Here is a 22560-nt window from a genome sequence, read left to right as displayed (position 1 = left end):
ATTCTGTCTAAAAACTGGATTTTCTGTTTCTGACTGAAGTTTGGCAGCAAACATCTGATTATTCTGGTCTGATTGAACTCTGTCCGAGTGGTTATTCTTTTCTTAGCCAGCCCCGGGGTTCTGGTCGTGGTGGAGGCCTAGCTGTTGTTTTCAGAGACCATCTTCCATGTAGCTCTACAACCTCTGGTCACTTTGCTTCCTTTGAACTGCAGCAGATTAAAGTCGGGCGTAAGGACCCGTTCTACTGTGCTGTGGTCTATCGTCCACCTGGTCCAAACAGTTCTTTCCTTCAGGAGTTTAGTGACTTTCTATCCTCCACTGTGAAGCTGTCCAGACTGGTGATTGTGGGTGATTTTAACATCCACGTTGATGATCCCTCTGATCACTTTGCCATGAATTTCTCCAGCCTGATGGACTCCTTCGGCTTTACCCAGCGTGTTTCTGGCCCCACACACACCAGGGGGCACACTCTGGACCTTGTTTTTACCCTGGGTCTAAATGCTGACAGTGTTTGTCCTGAGGACGTTTATAATTCAGATCACCATTGCATTTTCTTTAACTTGTCAGTTTCTGCATCTCCACCTCCTGCTCGCCGTATGGTTAGTTCTCATTTTCTTAATGAGAGCACAGCTAGCAATTTTTCTGCTGCTTTTGATCAAACCTGTTCTTCTGATAATGACCCAGATTCCTTAACTTCTCAGTTCAACGAGCACTGCCTCTCCATTCTGGACAACATCTGTCCTGTCAGAACCAGATCAGTTCCTGCAGTGAACCCTACTCCCTGGTTTAATGACAGCCTTCGCAGCCATAAGGGCCAATGCAGAAAATTTGAGCGTTTGTGGAAGAAAACCCATCTCCCTGTCCATCTTCTGCACCTAAAGGATCTTCTGACATCCTTTAACTCTGCAGTCAGAGACACCAGGGTTTCCTATTTCTCCAACCTGGTGTCCCAGAGCAAAAGGAACCCCTAGTTGCTGTTTAACACCATCAGCAGCATCGTCTCTCCTGCCTCTCCTACAGCCTCCATCCACTCTGTTGCAGACTGTGAGAACTTTCTGTCTTTCTTTGTGGACAAAGTCAATAAGGTTAGATCTAGCATCTCTCCTTCAGCCTTATCGCTGCCTCTCCCGACTCCAACCAGGCCCATCATCCTAGATAGCTTTGCTCCGGTTTCTTTGCCTGAGTAAACCAAACTAGTTAACTCTATGAAGACCTCTGCATGCCCCCTCCACATCTTACCCTCATCTTTGTTTAAAAGTGCTTTTCAGTCCATCGGTCCCAGCAGGCTCTCTATAATTAATGCTTCTCTGGTTTCTGGTCAGGTCCCTGCTTACTTTAAGAATGCTGTAATCCACCCGCTTCTTAAAAAAACGAGTCTTGACGCGTCTCTCCATAGCAGCTTCAGACCCATCTCTAAACTTCCGTTCATCTCCAAGATCTTGGAAAATGTTGTGGCTAGGGCTGGGGGTAAACGATTATTTTTAAAACAATTATTCTGACTATTATTTTAATGAATAGTCGACTATTCTAATGACTATTTAGACAATTAATCTAATGATTATTTTTCTATTGCACAGTTAATAAAAACCAAAATATCTCTAACAAATTCCTCAAAAAATTGATAAATTGTTACTGTAAGAGAATAAACACTACAGGCCTTCCATTTTGTATAACACTGCTTTTGTTGTGTTGCGGTTGGTTATGTTCTGGTGACGTGTAGAACTTGGGAGAGCAGGCTGCTGCCTGAGAGGTGGTTGGAGACGGAGTGTCTCCATGCTGCTTTGTTTTGGTCACTTATGTGCGTGAGGTGAGTGGTGTTACGACCCTTCCTGGGGAGTTTGGCTCATGTGCAAAAAGGAAGGGACAATAACACAGGGATTTAAAAGTTAAAATTATACAACAACAAAAAAACATAAATCTTTCCATCCACAGGTTGGGAATAATAAAACAAATTCTGCCTGTGGGGAATTAAAACAAAAGTACAAATAACTAGGGATGTCCCACTGGGCAAAGATTACAGGGTTCTGGACCAAAATATGGATCTCCAAAGGTCCAAACTCTAAACTGGGTGTTTAAACCAAACTCAAGGTGATATTTTAAACTAAACCGAAAACCCACAACACTGTAAAGCCTGGTTTATACTTCTCCGTCAGCTCCGCAAGGGACAGACACGCACGGACTGACGGAAGCATTTTGCTCTCATACTTCTCCGTCTCCTGGGGAGCGTTGCAAAGCAATTGCCCGGCAGGACCACAGAGGGCGTAGCGCTGTTCTGTGGTATCCTGTCATGTATCCGGTCCAATATAGTGTGTTTATATTATGTTTTTTTGTATATCAGAGACTTTTAACTAGGGCTGTAGCGAAGCCTCGACGAAGTCGACGGCGCGATTCTAAAAAATTGTCGACGTCAGATCCGGAAGTCAACGCACCGCGCCCACTTGTTGCATCCCCAGGAGTTTGTAAATAGAGGAGGAATCTGCCTGTTTTTCCTCTAGTTCGCCCTCTTCTCCGCCTTCACTAACATCTCCGCCAAATACCGAAGACCCGGAACAACGTCTGTCCACTACTAGATTATTTTCCTGTTTTGCCCCTTCGTCTCCCGGCAACGGACAACAACTTCCGGGGTCAGATGCGTTGCTTCGTGTCTATCGCAGATGTAGAAAATCACCGGGAGCGCTTCTCCCTTCATTAAGGAGCTTCTTTCAGACATGAGGAGAGCTGTTTTGGTGGTAGCAGTCTCTCCTCCGTGCTGGTCTGTTTGCTGCTGGGTGTTTTTGGTTTATTTAAACTTGGTAACTTGAACTTAACGTTGGTAAAGCTACTGTTAGCATCTTCGCTAACAGCTTCTTGCGTTGGGATAAGCTGTTACGTTTTGGTTTAGAGTTAATCTTTTTTGTGGTGTAGATCTCCCTTTTATTACATTTAGAGTGTTGTGGTTTTCGGTTTAGTTTAAAATATCACCTTGAGTTTGGTTTAACCCGTAAGACCACTCGCCTCACGCACATAAGTGACTAAAACAAAGCAGCATGGAGACACCATCTTCTACCACCTCTCAGGCAGCAGCCTGCACTCCCAAGTTCTACACGTCACCAGAACATAACCAACCGCAACACAATAAAAGCAGTGTTATACAAAATGGAAGGCCTGTAGTGTTTATTCTCTTACAGTAAGAATTTATCAATTTTTTTGAGGAATTTATTTGAGATTTTCTGGTTTTTGTTAATTGTGCAATAGAAAAATAATCATTAGATTAATTTTCTAAATAGTCATTAGAATAGTCGACTATTCGATAAAATAATCGTCAGAATAATCGTTTTAAAAATAATCGTTTACCCCCAGCCCTACTTTTAACACGGACATATTTGTCTCTCATTCTCCCACCTCTTCATGCGCTCCCCACCTCTAAACCCACGTTTCCTGTCATTTCCGTCCACAAATAAAATGCTTGCTGCGCATCTTTTCACTCCTCCAGTCACGGGAGAATTAAACGTTCATATTTTGAGTTTTTTTGCGAGGTTTTCTTCAAGCTTCTCCGTGTCTGCCGCTTGTTATCCTCGGCTCTCTTTGCAATGGTGGCGCTGTAAACAACAGCAGCGTCCTGACCAATCACAAGCTTGCGTAATCCGTCTCGTTCGACGGATGTTTAAAAAAGTGGGTTCGACTCCGTACGTACTTGCGTGCCTGCCGGAGCCCTACGCAAGGACGGATAATGGCGTTGCATGTCTCCGCACTGACACAGACGGAGATGCATAAATCAGGCGTAAATGTAATAAAAGGGAGATCTGCACCACAAAAAAGATGAACTCTAAACCAAAACATAACAGCTTATCCAAACGCAAGAAGCTGTTAGCAAAAAATGCTAACAGTAGCTTTACCAACATTAAGTTCAAGTTACCAAGTTTAAATAAACCAAAAATACCCAGCAGCAAACAGACCAGCACGGAGGAGAGACTGCTACCACCAAAACAGCTCTCCTAATGTCTGAAAGAAGCTCCTTTATGAAGGGAGAAACGCTCCCAGTGATTTTCTACATCTGCGATAGAGACGAAGCAGCGCATTTGACCCCAGAAGTTGTTGTCCGTTGCTGGGAGACGAAGGCGGGCAAAACAGGAAAGGAATCTAGTAGCGGACTGACATTGTTCTGGTTCGTCTGTATTTGGCGGAGATGTTAGTGAAGGCAGAGAAGAGGGCGAACTAGAGGAAAAACAGGCAGATTCAACCTCTATTTACAAACTCCTGGGGATGCAACAAGTGGGCGTGGTGCGTCGACTACCGGATCTGACGTCGACGAATTTTTAGAATCGAGCCGTCAATGACATCAAGGCTTCGCTACAGTCCTAGTTGTGGCTAAACAACTCACAGCTGCTCTTGATGAACACAACATCTATGATAGCTTCCAGTCAGGTTTTCGTAGAGCTCATTCTACTGAAACAGCTCTTCTTAGGGTCTCTAATGACCTTCTGACTCACAGTGATGCAGGGGACTGTTCTGTTCTGGTCCTGCTGGACGTGACTGCAGCCTTCGACACTGTTGGCCATCACCTGCTACTGGAGAGGCTGAGAGACTAGGTAGGCCTATCAGGAACTGCTCTGGAGTGGTTCTCCTCTTATCTCTCTGAGCGCTCCATTTCTGTGGCCGTCTCCAAGTTTAGGTCCTCCACCACCTCCCTTACCCATGGTGTCCCACAAGGTTCTGTGCTGGGGCCTTTGCTCTTCCTCCTCTATCTGCTTCCTCTTCAGCACATCTTGAGCTCCTTCAAAGGAATCTCCTACCATCTTTATGCAGATGACATTAGAGGTGTGAATCTTCACTTGTCTCCCGATTCGATTACGATTATTGGGTCAACGATTCAATTCGATTCGATATCCCGATTATTTTATATTGATTTTGTTTTCATCGATAAATAGAAGATGTCAGATAATTGCTTTTTTTTTTTAATCAAAAACCGTAAGCAACACAACCTGCCATCCCTCAAAAGCTCTCCATTCACAACAGGTTAGGACAAAACATTTTAAACATTTAAGAAGATTTAACAAAGTAAAACAATCTGTTTCCTCGTTCAACACCACGCCTCAGGCTGAGAAAAACACGCTTTGCAAAAACTCACAAAATCTAAAAAGGTACTGAAAACCTACAGGACACATAATGTAATAATAAAATACATAATGGGTTCATATATGAGTGTTTAATGTCTCTGAGCAGCTCTAGAGTCAAATATTTAAGCCACAGTTAAAGGGTGTCAGAAATAACACCAAATGAAATGTTTGCTTAGTTTCATTTGAACCCCGTGGTTCATTTCTGAAATGTTGGAGAATGAATCAAATTCTGTTTGATGCAGAAAATAATAAAACATAAAACAAATTCTACACTTCCAATAATATTTAAGATGTGTGTTTTATTCTTTCTGATAATAACACCAGCAGAAGGCTGTGGGCTGGATTAGGATTAAATTACCCAGTTGATGGATCTCTTTCACTAACCAGCTAACTACAAACCTTTCCACCAACCTGTCCTGTGTGACCCTCACCCTTTAACCCTCATGTCCATGCTGTCTCTGGAGGAGCAGATAGGAGACAAGACCTCCTGTAACCTAAAATGAACCAAAGTTTCCTCCTAGTTTCTCTTTAAGCTGAATTTAACATCAGTTTATCATCATGAAACAAAAGAATAAAGTGGAACAAGAACTTCTATCTTCTATTTCTCTCTCCTTTTAATTTCTCCGTGTCCCTAAATAAAAGAGACAGATGATCATGCTGCAGCCGCCGTCATTGACCCCGCCCCCTCCCCAAGACTGGATCTCCCTACATTACAACAAGCAGTCTGACTGAGCGCTTCCAGGAGAAATAATAATTAAATTATGAAAATAATAACGTGTGTTTGGAGCATCGGTTTGGAGGAGCGTCCTCCGATCCTCTCTCTTGTGTGAGCAGACAGTCTCTCTCTCAGTCGCTGATCGAGCGAGCGGAGCGCGCCGCACGACAACCCGCTCAATTAACTTAATTCACGGCCCAAATCCAACAGAACCGGTCAGGCTGATTCGGTTCCGGTTCAGTCTCAGGTGACAACTTTAGGCTCAGCCCTGCAGTACCACATTAAGGTGGAACCAGCTGGTGAATGTGGAGGACACTCACTCTGACAGATTTGGATGCAGCGCTGGTGCCGCCATTAAAAAACAAAACTACATTCCACTATAATCGATTAAGGCGTACTCTTCTACGATGCAGAATCGTTTATGTCCGCATCCCGATGCATCGATTATTTCATTATTTTCCTCAGCTCTAGATGACATCCAACTGTACATCTCCTTTAATCCCCATGAGATGTCTAAGCTGCAGCTGTTACACACCTGCTTAGACTCTATCAAAGCCTGGATGGCTGGGAGCTTTCTACAGCTGAATGAAGATAAGACTGAGATCCTCATCTGTGCCCCAGACAAGCTGGTTCCCAAAGTCAGAGACTCTCTTGGTCAGCTTGCTTCTCACACCAAACCTTCTGTCAGGAATCCTGGCGTGACCTTTGACCCAGCTCTCACCCTGGATTCTCATGTCAGTTCTCTCGTTCGCTCTTCCTTCTTCCATCTCAGGAATGTTGCTAAGCTGAGTCCCATTCTGCCCCGCTCTGAACTTGACACAGTTCTCCACACCTTCATCTCCTCACGCTTAGACTACTGTAACTCTCTTTTCACGTGTCTGAGCAGAACCTCCCTGAACCGTCTACAGGTGGTTCAGAATGCCTGTGCTCGGCTTCTGACCAAGTCCTCCAAACACACCCACATCACCCCGCTTCTCCTCCAGCTTCACTGGCTGCCAGTCAACTTCAGGGTTCATTTCAAGATCCTGGTTCTGGTCTATAGGGCCTTACATGGACAAGCACCATCTTACATTGGTGATCTTCTTAGTCCCTACACCCCCAGCAGGTCCCTGAGGTCCAGTGATCAAAGCCTACTGGTTGTGCAGCACCAGGCTAAAGGTCAAAGGTGATGGATCATTTGCTGCTGTGGCCCCCAGACTAGGGCTGGGCGATATGACGATTTTAGACCGTTTTACGATCTACACATCTGACGGTCTGTCATTTCTGAGAGACCTTTTTATCACGATTCACAGCTCTGCTGTTGAATTTCTGCCTCTGAATGAAAAGGGAACTTACCTCAGGCGAATGACACGCCTTTATTTGACCCTTAACCAATCAGAGTGAGTCATAGTAATATATTAGTGCCCCGCTTGTTTTCACCTGTGTGTGAACAAACATGGCTTCGGCCGCGGCTGAGAGCGACAATGAGGTTTTCGTTCCGAAGAGGAACGCCTTTTCCATAGTACCGACCGAGCACCGATTCACGTCATTTCAAACGGTGCCTCGTTTCGGTACCCGTCCGTCATAACGAGAACTTGCCAAGAAAGCTGCGCATGCGCAAGAGCGTTATGTCATCGGTCCCTGCGAGTGAGTTGTAAACAGAGCAGCATGGTAGAAAGAACGCACGCTAACACTTGGGTCCATTTCACTAAATGTGATGGGTAACTGGGTGATGAAACCAGCGACAGACAACGATCTAAGTGAGACATTTTCATCTTAATCTGCTCTGGTAGGTAAATAAAATGTTTAAGATAACGTTACCTTGATACGATATGTTAGCTTCCGTTTCGCTAATGATGCGTTCGCTTTCTCCTCGGAACTCCGAATTTCCGACTAGATGAACATGAACGCGCGCTAAAGTTTGGCTTCACTTTACTAAATGCGACGGGTGATTGGGTGAAGATGAAACCAGTGACAACGATCTAAGTGTGAGGCATCATCGTTTTAATCTGCACCAGCAGCTAAATAAACTGTTTAAGATAATGTTAGCTTGATATGTTAGCTTCCATTGCCACCGTTGTTATCAGCCAATGGTGCGTTCGCTTTCTCCTCGGAAATTCTAACTTCCCAGTAGGAAAAATCAAATGAACAAAGACGGCAAAAGGAATGAAGATACGCAGTAAATTTAGTTCACAGTAAAGATGTTTGCTTCAGTTTAATTATCAGCTTATAAAACTACAAGGACGATGTTAAAATACAAACTGTTGTATGTTATTTATAGTGATATTTATCAAATATTGTTATATATTGAGAAAAATATACATTAGGGCTGCAACAAACGATTAATTGGATAATCGATTAATCGGATGGGGTCTCGACACGATTAATCGGATTACATGGGGAAATTTTTAAAAACTGCTAGGGAAACGTTATTTCTCTCCTTCCTTCACTTTATTTAACACAACATTATTAGAAAACAGTTCAATAGCAGAAAAACAACATGCCATCACCTAAATTGTCTTATAAGGTGTATAGACAGAGACCCTAAGCTACATCTATCTGTGACCTAAAATGCTTGGTCCAAGTTAAACAGCTTAAGGGCAATTCTCATCTGTTTTGTTTGATCTCATCTGTTGACATTTATTTTAAATGTAATTAAACATAGGCTGTGAATTAATCAAAATTGATCACTATTTCCAAAAATGACTGAAAAAATACCAAATAAAACAAAAGTAAATGAATGCCATCCTCCTTGCGATGATGCCCTGGGCTACTGCCAAAAAGTCACATAAAGAAATGCTGCTGATCATTCCAATGATCCCAAATAGACTCACATTAGGTCACATGAAAGCAACTGAACCCAAAAATATATTAACCAGTATATAACTGCACTCTCACACAACACGCCTGCAGCAACAGTTAGGACTCCTCCCTCCCTTTTAAAAGCGTTTTTGCTTCTGAGGACATTGTGGTTGTAAAACCACATGTTAGTAGTCTGGCCCCGGTGTGATCAACCAGTTTCTGCGGGAATGTGACGGCGGAACCAGGGCCAGATTAACACTTTGTTGTACCCTGGGCAACAATATTCAAGGGCTCCATCATCACGACCCAAGGATCACCATAATGTGGTCACATATAGAATATTTTACTGTAATATGCAGTAAATATACTCAATACTTGAATGCCTGACAACACGTAACCCGCCCAGAGTAACCTTTGACCCACCTCGTGTGGACTGACCAATGAGGAGAGGGTCTTAACTTGAGGCCCTCTCGTCATTGGTCAGTCTGCATGAGACTGACTCTCAACTGACGTTCAAAGTAGGGTGACCATATTTCCATTTCCAAACAAGAGGACAGGGGATCTGTGCCTATGACGTCACACTATGGCAACGCCACACAAACCATGTTGGGACCCATTTTTTGTAAGAACTAAATTAATATCAGATTCTGCCAATTTAAGGGCTCTAAAACAATTCATATGTACATATTTTGCATATTTAATGCAAAATCTAATTTTTCTGCTTTAGTGCTGCAACAAGGTTTTATTAATAATAAATTATTATACCTTTTGTTTTACTACAGCATCGGTACGCTTCCTGTGCACAGATTATTAAGGATGCTTGTTTCAGCTGTGAGATTAGACGGTAGGATCAATGAAAAAAATAAGTTGTCACACACTCCATGGAAACTTTCAGAGAATCCACAAATAGTGGCTTTCAAATGGTTTTGTTACTTTTTGCAAGTTTATAAAAGAAGCAGATGAGACAGCATGTCTGATAATTTAGTTTTTCATCTGATATTAGAACATGTCAGTAATGTCTGAGGGGCTTTTATAAACACCGTATAACTAACACTACTGGAGAGGGTATGAATTACACAGAGGCTTCTGGGGAGCCCAGTTGGGGGGGGGGGGGGGGGGGGGGGGCATTTTGCCTTGGCCCCCAAAATGTCTTGAAACGGCCCTGGGTGTGTGACTGAGTTTTGAAGGTGATCTGAATTGATCAGATGTATAAATATGACATGTGTATAACTTATTGTTTTTAACTGGTAAAAACACGTAGTGGAGATAAATCTACCTACATTTTACTTTTCAACACTTTGTTTTGTTTATTTAACTATTTTCCTGTCCTGTCTGTCTCTCATCTTCCTGCATCTCCTCTAAACTCTCCAGAAAATCTGTTGCCTGGATTCTTACCTTTTCACCTCATCAGTTACTTTTGAGCAGATCAAAGGGATCTCCTGATCGAAAAGCTCAGAGCGCGTTTTCGATGCTGCGTCAGTGAGGTGACATCACCACAGCACAGGTGATGAGCTCCGCAGTAGCGAGCTTCAGGCACAAATAAGACAGAAAATAGAGAACATGTGCAGACATGAACGATCGTGTGCTAATTATAGTTTTTTGGTTGCGCCACTTTGAGAATGGACCGTGCGCTGGAAGCAGCTGCCTGGATCGCTGCGCAACAATGCAGAACCGGTTCGCAGCAGCACAAGTCTGCCGGCTCTCCCTCGCGCTGATCTGCCGGTACCGGCTCTCCCTCGCGCTGATCTGCCGGCTCTCCCTCGGCTGATCTGCGGCTCTCCCTTGCGCTGATCTGCCGGTACCGGCTCTCCCTCGCGCTGATCTGCCGGCTCTCCCTCGGCTGATCTGCGGCTCTCCCTTGCGCTGATCTGCCGGCTCTCCCTCGCGCTGATCTGACTTGCTCTGGTCTGCGCGCAACGGCGGGCGGGAAGGGGGGGCGCTTTTGGAAGAGTTGTGCGACACAACGAATCGATGACGCAATTCGTTGCCAACGCTTTTAGTAATCGATTTTCATCGAATTTATCGATTCGTTGTTGCAGCCCTAATATATATTTAATTATAAAAGAGAATTAAAATATGAAACACTCAAAAGTATCAAATTGGTACCGTTAAGTACCGGTATCGATTCGTAGGTACTGAGAATTAGTACCGGATCGATTCAAATGTCAAAGGTACCCATCTCTATATGGTTTGGTTTTTCACCAGATGACAAAGAGCAGCGAAACGTCATTTACAAGGAGAGCGTCAAGGCAAGTGATGGCAACACCACAAACTTGTTTAATCACTTGAAAAGAAGGCATCCCAAACAATACAATGAGAGCCAGCTGGCAGCTAAAGCTAAAAAGCCTGCGGCTGCAGCGGCTAGCGCTTCTTCCAGGCAGCAAACGCTAACAAACACTCACAAAACTCACTCCCTACGACAGAGACAGCAGACGATGGAACAGTGTGACAGATGCAGTGACGTACCACTTGGTTAAATATTTGTGTCCCGTGCGAACAGTAGGAGCGGGATTTAAGAACATGATAAAAACATTGGATCCGCGCTACGAGTTTTCCAGCCGCAAGTATTTTTCGAACACAGCCATTCCACGCATGTACGCTGAATGCAAAGTGAGAGTTGCAGAAAATATTCAGAATGAGCAGTTTTTTGCTACCACAAGCGATCTCTGGTCCAGCCGCACATCAGAGCCGTATTTGAGCTTAACTATCCACTACATGAGCAACTGGGAGCTACATAGTATTTTGAACAAGTTAATGTTTGCACAATACGTTTGCAATTGACATGTTTGCACTTTAAATATGTTTACGATTTTAATTTATGTTAAGTTACTTGAAAAATGAGAAAAACTGATTTTTGTAATAGTTTCTCTCAGGGCTTTTATCATCTCTGGTGTGAGTTTAAAATATAAGTGTGTTAGCACTGTGTTGATTATCCCTAATATGAATAAATGTTTGTTTATTCAATGTTTCTCTTCTTTAATACGCAATTGAAGTTATCCTATTCATGGATAAAAAATTGTGATAAAATCGAAATCGTGATAAAATATTGGAAAAATCGTGATATTCTATTTTTGCCATATCGCCCAGCCCTACCCCAGACTCAGGACCTTTCTCCCCCGAGCCTGAGATCAGTGGACTCAGTGGTCTCCTTTAAAAAGCAGATGAAGACTCACTTGTTCAAGCTGGCTTTTGTATGACCTTCTTCACCACTCTCTTTATTCTGCTCTCCCCACCTATTCCACCTTCCTCAGGATCCACTGATTTCCCTCTTTCCTACTCACTCACTCTCTTTCTTAACATTTTGTTTTTTAAGCACAACTGTCTATTTTTTTTGCTCATTTTAAATATATTTTTAACCATTTTCTAAATTCTTTTTTAGTTTTTTACATTTTTTGTTTTTGTGAAGCGCCTCGTGATTTTTATCTTGAGAGGCGATATAGACAGGATATTTTCTTCTTCTAAAAACCCAGATTCGGCCATGTCATACACACAGTCCTGCAAATACATGACAGATGCGTGGATTTCCCAGAACCCGATTTTCAGCAGTGGAGGAAAGAAAATCACAACTTCCTGTTGGTTTCATGCCACTGATTCTTCAGTCCCACAACAAATGTGTCATTTCTGAGAAGTTTTCCCCAACTTCACTTCATACATAGATACAAAAACAAAATCGATTATAATCCTCACATCCCTTCACAGTGAATCAACAGCAGTGGAAACAGTAGACTCAACCTGCTGCAGCTGAAACTAAAACTACTGTATAATAAAAATAAACACTATTTCTACATTGACTAATCTACAGGGCCAGCTCTGTCTGGTAAAATAAATAAAACATTTTAAAACCCAAAAACGGATTTAAAAGGCCAGCTGATTGCCAGCTGATTACAGAGCAGGGCTGATAAGAGTCTCAGCGAATCAAAGTCAATGTCTGGTAAACTTTGTGGCTAGAGGCTAATGGAAACGTCAATAACCAGCGAAAACTAGAGGGAGATGTTAAATAAGCTAGAGTAATTACTGCTTCATTCACAGCTGACGGTAAAGCAGCATTCTGACTAAAAGTCCACAACAAACACTCAGATAAATAAGGCGGCTGGCTTAAACGCGGTAGCTTAAATCCAGAGCAGCAAGGAGGCGAAGCAGCACCAACTGTTTCTCTAACAAACATACGCGTCTAAATACTAACTAGTAGTGGGTTTTAATAGGTGTTTATTAACCAGTCATTAACCAGTAGTGAAAACTCACCGGCGTCGACGCTTTCACTGACTACAGCAGTTTGTTTTAGAGCTCAAACTCTCCGCCATCTTCGGTCAGACCGTGTTTGTTTAAATGGGAAACACTCCCAGAGCGGAGCCAGCCAGCTCGTAGCCAGGCCACGGGGATTCTGGGTAATGGAGTTATATTTCTCCTGCTAGCTGAGCCGAACCGTTGGGTTCGACCTGGGAACGAACTACACCCTCACCAGTACCCCGGGAGTCGCCACCGGGGAGAGTTTTTATTTATAGACCGGAAAATAATCACGTTTGTTTTCATTTATTTATGTAGCCATATAGTTGTGCATTGTGGTGGCACACACATACACGCTTAAAGGAAATACAAATGTTTGGTTTAAAATATTCAAAAAAAATAATAAATATGATTATCCAATACAACTTTGCTGTGTATTTTGATGATTCTGATTACAAGTAAATAAATAAAATTATTTTACAACTTAAAATGCTATAAATTAGTTAGTTTGCTTCCACCAAACTTTCTCACTGCAGTCGAGTTACTGATCCCAACTCTTACATTTGGTTGTGGTCAGATCATGAAGGCCAAGGCTGATGGGAGCACACAATGAGATGATCAATGGGAAACCGGTGATGTCCTTTTTACTGTTTGGAAAGAGAAAAAAAACTATTTAAACAATGAAAAAAAAATCTTTAACATGAAAATGATCCAACAGGAAAGAATAATTATTTTTTACAAACTGGTAGATGAGTTCATAAGCATTGCATACAATTAAAAACTAATAAATAAATAAGTGGAATAAAATGTCTTATTTGCATCCGTGTAACACAAAATATAAAACAGAATTGAGTCCACACAGATCAAGATGTCTGCATATTTCTTAATGAACTTGAATGATCTATGAGTTGATTAATTCCCCAAATGCTGAAAGAGTTTTTTTTCCTCTAAGTATTTTGATTGTTTTGTTGGTTTCCCTGAATCAAAAAATTCATTTACATTCAATTGAGTCCAAGGGGCTAGTCGTCTCTCTGTTTGTGCCCCTCCCCCACTAAACATGGTCAACTAACCTCCCCCTCAAGTGTGAGACACCTTTCCTATCCTCCCTACCTACTCTCCACCTTCCACAGATAGCAGTTTGAAAGGATTCAGACTGGTTTACCAGCAAATAACCAAAAGTGTGTCTTCCATTGCATCAAGTTAGTCCTTAATTGTGCAATAAAAAGTAACTCCAATAACTGTTCATTAAAAAAATCTTATATTTTAAATTAAATTTCAAAATAGTTCGACCCTCTGTCTATCTTAAATTATTATTAAGTATTATGTTTTTGCCATGTTGCTATGTGTGTGTTAAAATCAATTTCCCCCTGGGATTAATAAAGTATTTTTGAATTGAATTTGAATTGAAATTATTTCTGTTTAAATTAATTTAACTTACAGAGGATGGTCTTAAAAACTGTGGGTAATTTATCCATGGCAAAAATACATGTGTGGTCTGAGAAAGCTCTCCAATGAGTGGTGTTTCATTAGAAAAAAGGAAGAAAAACAACAATATGCTTTAAATAAAATACAAATAAATACATGTAGTTCTAATACTGGATGCCAGACACAAACATACATTTCGATGAACAGCATGGTTTCATTTATGTACTGAATGCTCTGAATAGTGAAATCACAGCTCTTGCACCATCTAGTGGAGGATACATCACACTACCATTTGGCTCCATGGTAAAAAAAAACAAAACAAAAAAAAAACAAACGTGGAAACCTTAGAAAGACGAGATAGATACTGTCAGTGGGATATTTTTAATAGGTCGAAACAGAATCAAACTTTTTATGATTAAACTTTCATCATCCACCATTCCCTGACTTGTTGCGTGTTCCTAAGCAGTCACAGAGGACTGGTTTCTATCACCAGTAATCATTGGGCAAGGCGTTGGGTGGGGGTGTTGGTCTGTGGTGTGGGAGGAAACGGAGGAAACCAAGGGGCACCCCAGGGACCTAAAGCTGAAAACTACAGTTGGCTACAGCTTGTAGCACGGGGCGGGGAGTGGGCACTGGGTACAGCAATACCATATATGGAAACGGTGCCATTGCTTTCCGGAACTGAAGGGGCGCTAATGTTGAGCTACCGTTTTGGAAAAATCTTTATTCAAACTGTTCATGAAACAATATATAATTCTAGGTAAACTATTGTAATTTCTATGTTTCTGATTCATTAATAGTTACAGTTTACTGCAACATTTTTCGTACATCGTTGTACTAAACATGACACAGTCAAAAATCATTTAAAACTATACTTTTTAATAATCTTCATCAAAGAATGACTGTGATTCTTCCCACTTTTCACATCACTTCAATTTTTTTAAATTGGTGTGGTATTTTTTAAACGCCAGTGTCATTCGAAATCTCATGAGGATGATTTTTACAAATGGCCTAGTTTTATACTATTTGTAGGAAACTGTAACCATTTGAGTTTGATGAGACTATTCATTTATTCAAAACTGATATTTAAACCTAATTCCTCCAAAGATGTAACATCAGCTCTCCTAAGTGTCACCTGTGTCTCCAAATGAAATGAGTTGTCCTGATTTCATTTTTTGCTATTTTATCATGTAACCTAATGGAAAAAATTGGGTAAATGTGTGGAGAAAACTTTCCACTTTAGCAAAAAGAATAACTTCCAAAAGGATGGCTCTGTTGAACAGCTGCTGAGAACGGCTTTTATGGATTTTAGTTTCATATGAATATAATTTCTAAAAACATGTGAAACTCCAAAAATTTGAATGTTGCACATTAATCTATTTTAGTAAAAGCAAAACCAATTGCAAAGTACTTATGTCTGACAATTTTCTATTTAAAAGCAGTGTTGGATTATTTTAATGTAATATTCTAATTGTCTGAATTTTTGAATGCAGGGTTTCCATCATCTGTAAGTTATTACAATTATAACAAATAAAGACTGAAATATGTGGCTTTGTATGGAATGAGTCTTAAATCAACTTTTTCACTATATTCTCTTGTTTTGAGTTTTACCTGCTATTTGATTTTATTATTAAGTTCATTTGAGTCATTTTTATATAAACTGCAACCAATTTTTCAAGAAACTTTATTCTCAAGAGGAACATGAAAATATATGTAACTCTCATATAAGCTCTTTTATTATTCATTGTTATATGATACTTTTTTCATTATGGAATCATGTTATAATATCAAAGGCCTCTCTGTGCTTCTCTCCTGCATGAGCTCTAAACAGCTGCAGGAACTCCAAAAGGGAGTGAAAGTGTTCCTTCCTTCAGTTCCTCAATACAAGAACAACTGTCTTTGTTAGCAAAGGATGTTGCAGGATGTGTCCTGGTCATCTCAAGGTTGCATGTCCTTGGGATGAATTGGTCTTTCATTAACAAGGCTATTAGCTGACGTGCGTCTACAGGTGCAGATGGCAGAATTACGTGTGTGTATGGCAAACTGCGTATGTTACATTCCTGTGCTTTTCAATAAAAATCAGCCGTTTCAGCAGAACGGCGAGAGTCTGTCCGAAGCAACTGACAGGAGCAGATCGCGGGACCTGCTGTATGTTGCAAAGGCTCTCCCCCTCATGAGCGGTGAAAACAGTGACTGGACTTCTGATCATTTGTCTCCACATTCTGCCAACTCAAAAGGTGTTTAACTCCATCTTCTCCGTACCCGTGCTTGGTCTAACAGAAGAAAGACCAACAAATTTGGCGTCACGAACAGGATTTTTTCTTTTTGAAGAAAAAGGAGTTTTTGGAGGACAATTTGACCAACCGACCCAGTGAACGATCTTGGCACAGAACACCGCGGTGGAAAACAAGGTGAGCAGAACCTTATTTCTAAAAACTGCTCATTGGATTTATCCAAAGCCTTTGTGTCCAGAATCATAGTAGCTGTGGTCCTAAAATAATAGTTGGAGAAGAAAGTGGAGACAAGTGCAGAAAAAATAAGAGATTTTTTTTGTAATGGTTTAATGGTGAAATAAGATAAGGATTTTACAATGGTTTAATGATAAATGAGATAAGGAAATAGTACAGAAGAAGGGTTGGAGGCCCAGGGTTATTAGAGAAGCCCTAAATTCCATTTTCCAGGTCGTGGCTGACCACACTATTTGCTGACGAGTGAATAGAAATATAACGAGGTTATATAAGAGCTTGGCGAAGAGTCCATAGGTGTGGGAACCCTAAAAGTCCACAGGTCGAGGACCTGGTTTAGGTTAAGGCCCTGGGAGGCTAAAGAGAGCTCCCTAAAGTTTAAAGTACAGGTCGAGGACCTGGTATGGGTTAAGGGCCTGGGAGGCTAAAGAGAGCTCCCTAAATTCGAAAGGTCGAGGACCTTTGCATGAGATGAGAAAAATGTTCTAAGGTAACTGTTTTTGCATAAAATGAGCAATGTTTAAAATATGACAAGCAGCCCAGTTGAAGCCACGAGAAATAAGGTTTTATTGAGAAAGTCAGCAGAAAAGGCGATGAAGGAAAAAGGGGTAGATGTTAACAGTAGAGGTAACTGGAGCAAGATTTGGGAAGTGAAGGCTGCAGAATCGAGAGAAAAAGGCACAGCTGTAGACAAGCTTCACTGTGTGTGTAAGCTGAGTTCAGCCTGTGTGTGTGAGGCGCAGCAAGAGGCTGCTTACGGCTCTGGATTGAAAGTGCAGCACTAGGAGAGTGCAGAATGCAGAGCAGAGTTTTGGGAGCTCCGTGTGTGTGTGTGTGTGTGTACAGCGCTGGATGGTGTGTGTGTGAAGGCCTGATGCGGTACCAGAAAATAAATAAATAAGATAAATAAGAGCTTTAAAAAGTTGCAACTCGTATATGTAAATTACACTGCAGTGCTAAAATTAATGTTTGGAGCTACGCAAAATTCAAATTCTGCAACCCTGTTCTGATCAGTCTTTGAACAGAACACCATAAGTTAATAAATAAAAGGTTTTTAAAGTAACATATGTATATGTATGTGTGTATGTATGTATATGTGTATACATATATATACATATGTAGTGTACAAGCGTGATAATCATTTGTGTGCGGAGCAGCATGTGAGTGACCCCGATCTGGGGGTTAAGTGGCCTGGAGATAAAAAAAAAAAAAAAAAAAAAAAACCAATAAGAAATGCAAGTAAGGTTGTATATGACAGCTTTATTTCAGAAATATATGGATATACATATACATAAAGTCAGATAGATGCTAAACAGTAAAATCAAAACAGATCTGCAGAAAATAAATATATAAACTATTCCTCAGAGCGCTCTCAAAAAAATTGCAATTGGATTTGCTCTAATGTTACATAAGGCCTGCTTAAAAGCATAGTAAGCATTAAATTCTGAAAATAACCAGTGCAGTGTTAAATAAATTCTGTGCTTAAAATATTATATATATATATAGAGAGAGAATAAATAAGTGACGGACTGACTTACTTAAAAAAAAAAAAAAAGACTGTGACAAACAAAGAATGTCTCTGTGCCTTGTGAATGAGTGGATGCGTGTCTTCTTGCATGAGAAGTAAATGCTGCTTTCGCTGGACCTTCTCCTGAATGACTCAGTTTTTAATAGAGGGAGCAGCTGCTTGAGAAACGGTGCGGTCCATGTTTTTGCTAGATGGTTATTTAGTTCAAGAGACTGTGGAAACAATAGAAAAAGAATTTATCGTTAGTGTGATGACAAGTAAATCCTTTAAAATACAAAAGTTGCATGGTTGTGGTTATAAAGGAAGTATTTTGTCTGATTATGGGCCGTGGAGTCAGCTGGACTCCCTCGCTCTCTCTGTTTTTCTGTGTAACATGCAGTTTTGAGCAATTTGTGACTTTAGAAAGGATATTTTTCGGTGTTTTGGACGTACCTTAAGGCTCCTGGTTAGGGTATTCAGGAGATCCTTCCTCTCGAACAGATCTAGTGAGAATGACTGGAGTTTCAGCCTGGGGACCTGACTCCACCCACTTTTACACACAAGAATCCCATAGTCTAAAAATAGCACAGGGTGCTGCGAAAAGCAGCTCTGAACTTCTCAGGATCATCTCTATGAAAACCATAAAATTAACAAATAATCAGTCAAGAAACAAAATATTTGTTAAATCTTGCTATAAAACAAAATCCAATAATTGTCTTGCCTCAACTTTAAGAACCATTAACGTTAATGGCTGGATTTTGGGACGCTGAATAATGAAAAAACAGATAAACTAAGTATTATTTCCTGTAACCTGGCTAGAAACTGTACCAGGCTGTTTTGAGTTAAAAACTGGTAGTTATTTTCCTAAAATAAAAATAGATAAATAAAAAATGAAAGGAGGGATCTTGCATTTGGGATAGATTGTGCTTAATGTTTAAAACCTGTGTAGAACTGATTTGATGATTCAGAACAAATTGTGCATAGGAAGTAGTTCAGATTTATTTTTGAGTCAATAAAGTCGACTAATTATTAAAAACCATCGTTGATTTTGATTTGTAAAAGAGACAGTTCTGTCATTTCAACCCAATCAACATATTTAAGGAAAACGTTTGCTGTGCATTGTGGTGGGCATGAACTTTACTGGGTGGGCCTGTCACAACCAGCTGCAAAGAATGTTTGGCTCTGACTTCTATACAAAGAGAACCTGGAAGCCCTCACCAAAAGCTGTGACTTATAACATCAAGACGGGGAGCACTACAAGATGGACAAAGAGGCAGAAACTTATTTGCCCTGCTGCTGATGAAACAAAGTACAAAAGGGGGAGCATGTGTGCTAACATGTGAACTTTAATCAATGACGGTGGTCATCCTGGACTTACAAAGAGAGGCTCAAAAGAGACTGTTTCCTATGGTTACACCCAGTAAAAGAGTGCTTGCTGCAGTCAGGTAATGAACAAGGCTTTTTGGCAACAACCAGTTGAATTGATGAAATGTCAGAACTGTGGAAAATTTACTAAACTACTGTAGAACATAGTTAACTGAGAAAGTTAGCCTAAAAAAAAAGATAATAATAATAACAATAAATAAATAAATAATAGGATTAGTAACCTGGATTTCAGCCCAACTCACCATTGGACGTCAATATAATCTTTATTGTCTTAGGATTCTCAGCTGCAGCGGACATGCAGTAAAGCCTTATTTTCTTTTCAAAACGGAATACATCAGCGTTATCACTTATTTTCATTGGTTAAGGAAACGGTGTCTATTTATAAGTCTAGGAGAACGCTTTAGGCTTCAACAGTTCTCTCCTTCGAGCAAACATGCGCAAATTTCCGGACAGTTTATAGTAACGTTCCATCCCATTCCATTCATTGCATAAAAATAAACATTAAATGAATAATTTGGCATTCAGCTGACTAAATGATTCATGGAACATCTCATCCGAGACAACAGTGTTGTTTCAGCTCCGTTGAGTTTCCCAACAGATCTAGCCAAACCTAGCTGATCCTATATTTTTCTATCAGCTGTAAGTTCTAACGTAGAAAATAATGTCACAAAAATATTGAATAATTATACCCCTCATTTGATAAAAATTATGTTCACATTTTTATCTTGTGAAATCTTTAACATAATATTTTTAATTGGCCTTTTTGACGACAATTGGCTAGAAAGTCTTTAAGATTATCATCACAGGATGGCATGATAAATAAGTAAATAACATAAATAAATAAATAGATAAAAATAAGAGAGAAAAAGCAAAATTAATTAAATGAAACGTAATAGTAATAAAATGTTAAATTGATCTAAAATCTGTCATTCAGTGCCACTGGAAAAAGGAAGAGGATAGGGGAGTATTTCTTAGCACAAATCATGTTATTGATTTAGCAATGCAGCTTAATTTCAGACGCTTTAAGGATGATACTAACTTGTGTTATAGATGGAGGAGTAGCACAGAAACACACTTCTAGATGAGGAGATAAGGAAAAAAACTGCTGATTACCAATACTATGCACAAACAAACCTGTAACTGCAGTTTCGTTATTTATGAATTAACCTTAAGTAGTGAATTAATTCTTAGGATTTCTTGTGCGAGTAGTGTTCTTAAAAAAGAAAGAAAGAAAGAAGGTAAGAAAGACAGGTAGTTTAGGTAAGGGACAACCTGAAACTATTTTGTGAAATTGATAGTAAAGTGGTTGTCCTAATTTCTAATTGAAGAGATCACATCGCAACGTGAGTTTAGAACAGCAGTTATGGGAAGTTTTGTTGGATTAATTTGATCACACGCTTTAGGTCTTATTTTTTTCTTTCCACTGATTTAGCGTTAGGTTAAGTATTTCACACTTTCGCTTCAGTCTGACATTTGCTTGGTGTGTGAGGGCACAGAGACGTGTATGGACCGTGTGTTTGACTGTGTTTGTCTTGTTTGTTTGTTTATTTATCTATATGGGCATGGCCGAGCCTTGAGAAACATCAACAAAGCCATTGGACTATTCTGAGTAAATTGACCAATTCAACTTCAGGATCCTGAAACAATTTGGCTATAACCTCTAATTGATGAAGGACATCTTAAGAATTCATTGTACAAGGCTTCCTCTCCAGTGTTGCCGGAACTGTTATAAAACCCATGCATGGTTGTATATTTTAGTTTGATCATTTATACTCATTGAATTATTGTTGTTTGCTTTATGTTTTAATTTCTTTGTAATTTTTTCCCTGTGACACAGGTGGAGATGCTGGTGGCAAAGTGGATCCCACTCATTTCTTTCTCCCACACACATTCTTACTCTCTCCCTCTCTCTCTGTGTATGTGCATGTGTATGTGTTTGTGTGTCTGTGTGTGTCCATGTCGTGATGTCACTGTACCTTTAATTGCGCTTGCTGTTCGTAACTGTATGTGTCTGATGTTGAAGGTATCAGAGGCTAGGGTCAGTAAGAGCTAGGACATTTTTGTGCATAACCTTTAATCCCTAGGCGATCGGTTCGGGGAACTTCTGGTCCGGCCAGAGTGTGAATCTTCCTACCAACTATCTGCCGAGATCAATTGGACTGCACAAGCCGAGAAAGCCTTCATTGGACCACAACCACACACACGAAGATACTTCGCCTTCGGTGCCAGGCGTCTGGGTCCTGCTGAAGGTCACCAAAAGAAAGTGGACGGAACCGAGGTGGACCGGACCCTACAGGATCACAGAGAGGACGTCACACGCTGTCCGGCTGGACGGCAAAGGAGACTCCTGGTACCATTGGACCCAGTGTGCTGCAGCGGAGGAGCCACACCGTGCCCTGACCGAGGTCCAAGAGAACCTGTCACAGAGGGAGGAGCCTAACCTGGAAGAGAAGCAGTTGACATCTGCCTGACCTAAAAAAAAAAAAAAAAAAAGGGGACCCAAAAACCAGGAAGAGAAGTAGCTGACTACAGTAGCGTGTCAAGCTACCAATTCTGCGGGACGAGGTAGCATGCCAAGCTGCCACCACATCCTGCAGGATGAGAATCGTGACATCATCACCCCCTGCAGCTGCCTGGAGCCAGTGGAGGGACCTCAACAGGGGGAAGAAGTAACCACCATACGAACATTCTACAAGGGTTATATTTTACACCCTCATTTATTTTACAAGGATTGATCACCACTGCCATCTCTCCTCCACCTGCTGACCCAATTATCCAGATGCCCTTGTTACTAGCCAATCCTAACATCTATTTGGGAAGGGAACCCTCTGATGACAGTGATGACTCTCATGATGAAGAAGATGATGTTAGAGTGTGAGAATGTTCAGTGATTTATGTAACAATCCCTTCACCTGTTCATTTCTATGAGTTTTTTGATTGTGTTGTTTTTATTTTTTGATC

General features: G+C 40.8%; 1 protein-coding gene across 3 annotated transcripts in view; it reads right to left on the bottom strand.

Annotated features, from left to right (window-relative positions):
* LOC107385881 (nuclear receptor coactivator 3) overlaps nt 1-12938 on the bottom strand; it is a 66544-nt gene extending 53606 nt beyond the window's left edge. For all 3 annotated transcript variants that reach the window (XM_015960040.3, XM_070549153.1, XM_070549154.1), the window contains exon 1: nt 12835-12938. The gene's annotated coding sequence lies outside the window, so the exon portion shown is untranslated. The remainder of the gene's footprint in view (nt 1-12834) is intronic.
* Between the last annotated feature and the right edge of the window lie 9622 nt (nt 12939-22560).

Source organism: Nothobranchius furzeri, chromosome 3 (genome assembly GCF_043380555.1).
Source record: "Nothobranchius furzeri strain GRZ-AD chromosome 3, NfurGRZ-RIMD1, whole genome shotgun sequence".
In the NCBI taxonomy this organism is placed as follows: Eukaryota; Metazoa; Chordata; class Actinopteri; order Cyprinodontiformes; family Nothobranchiidae; genus Nothobranchius; species Nothobranchius furzeri.
This window is presented reverse-complemented; position numbering and strand designations above follow the sequence as displayed.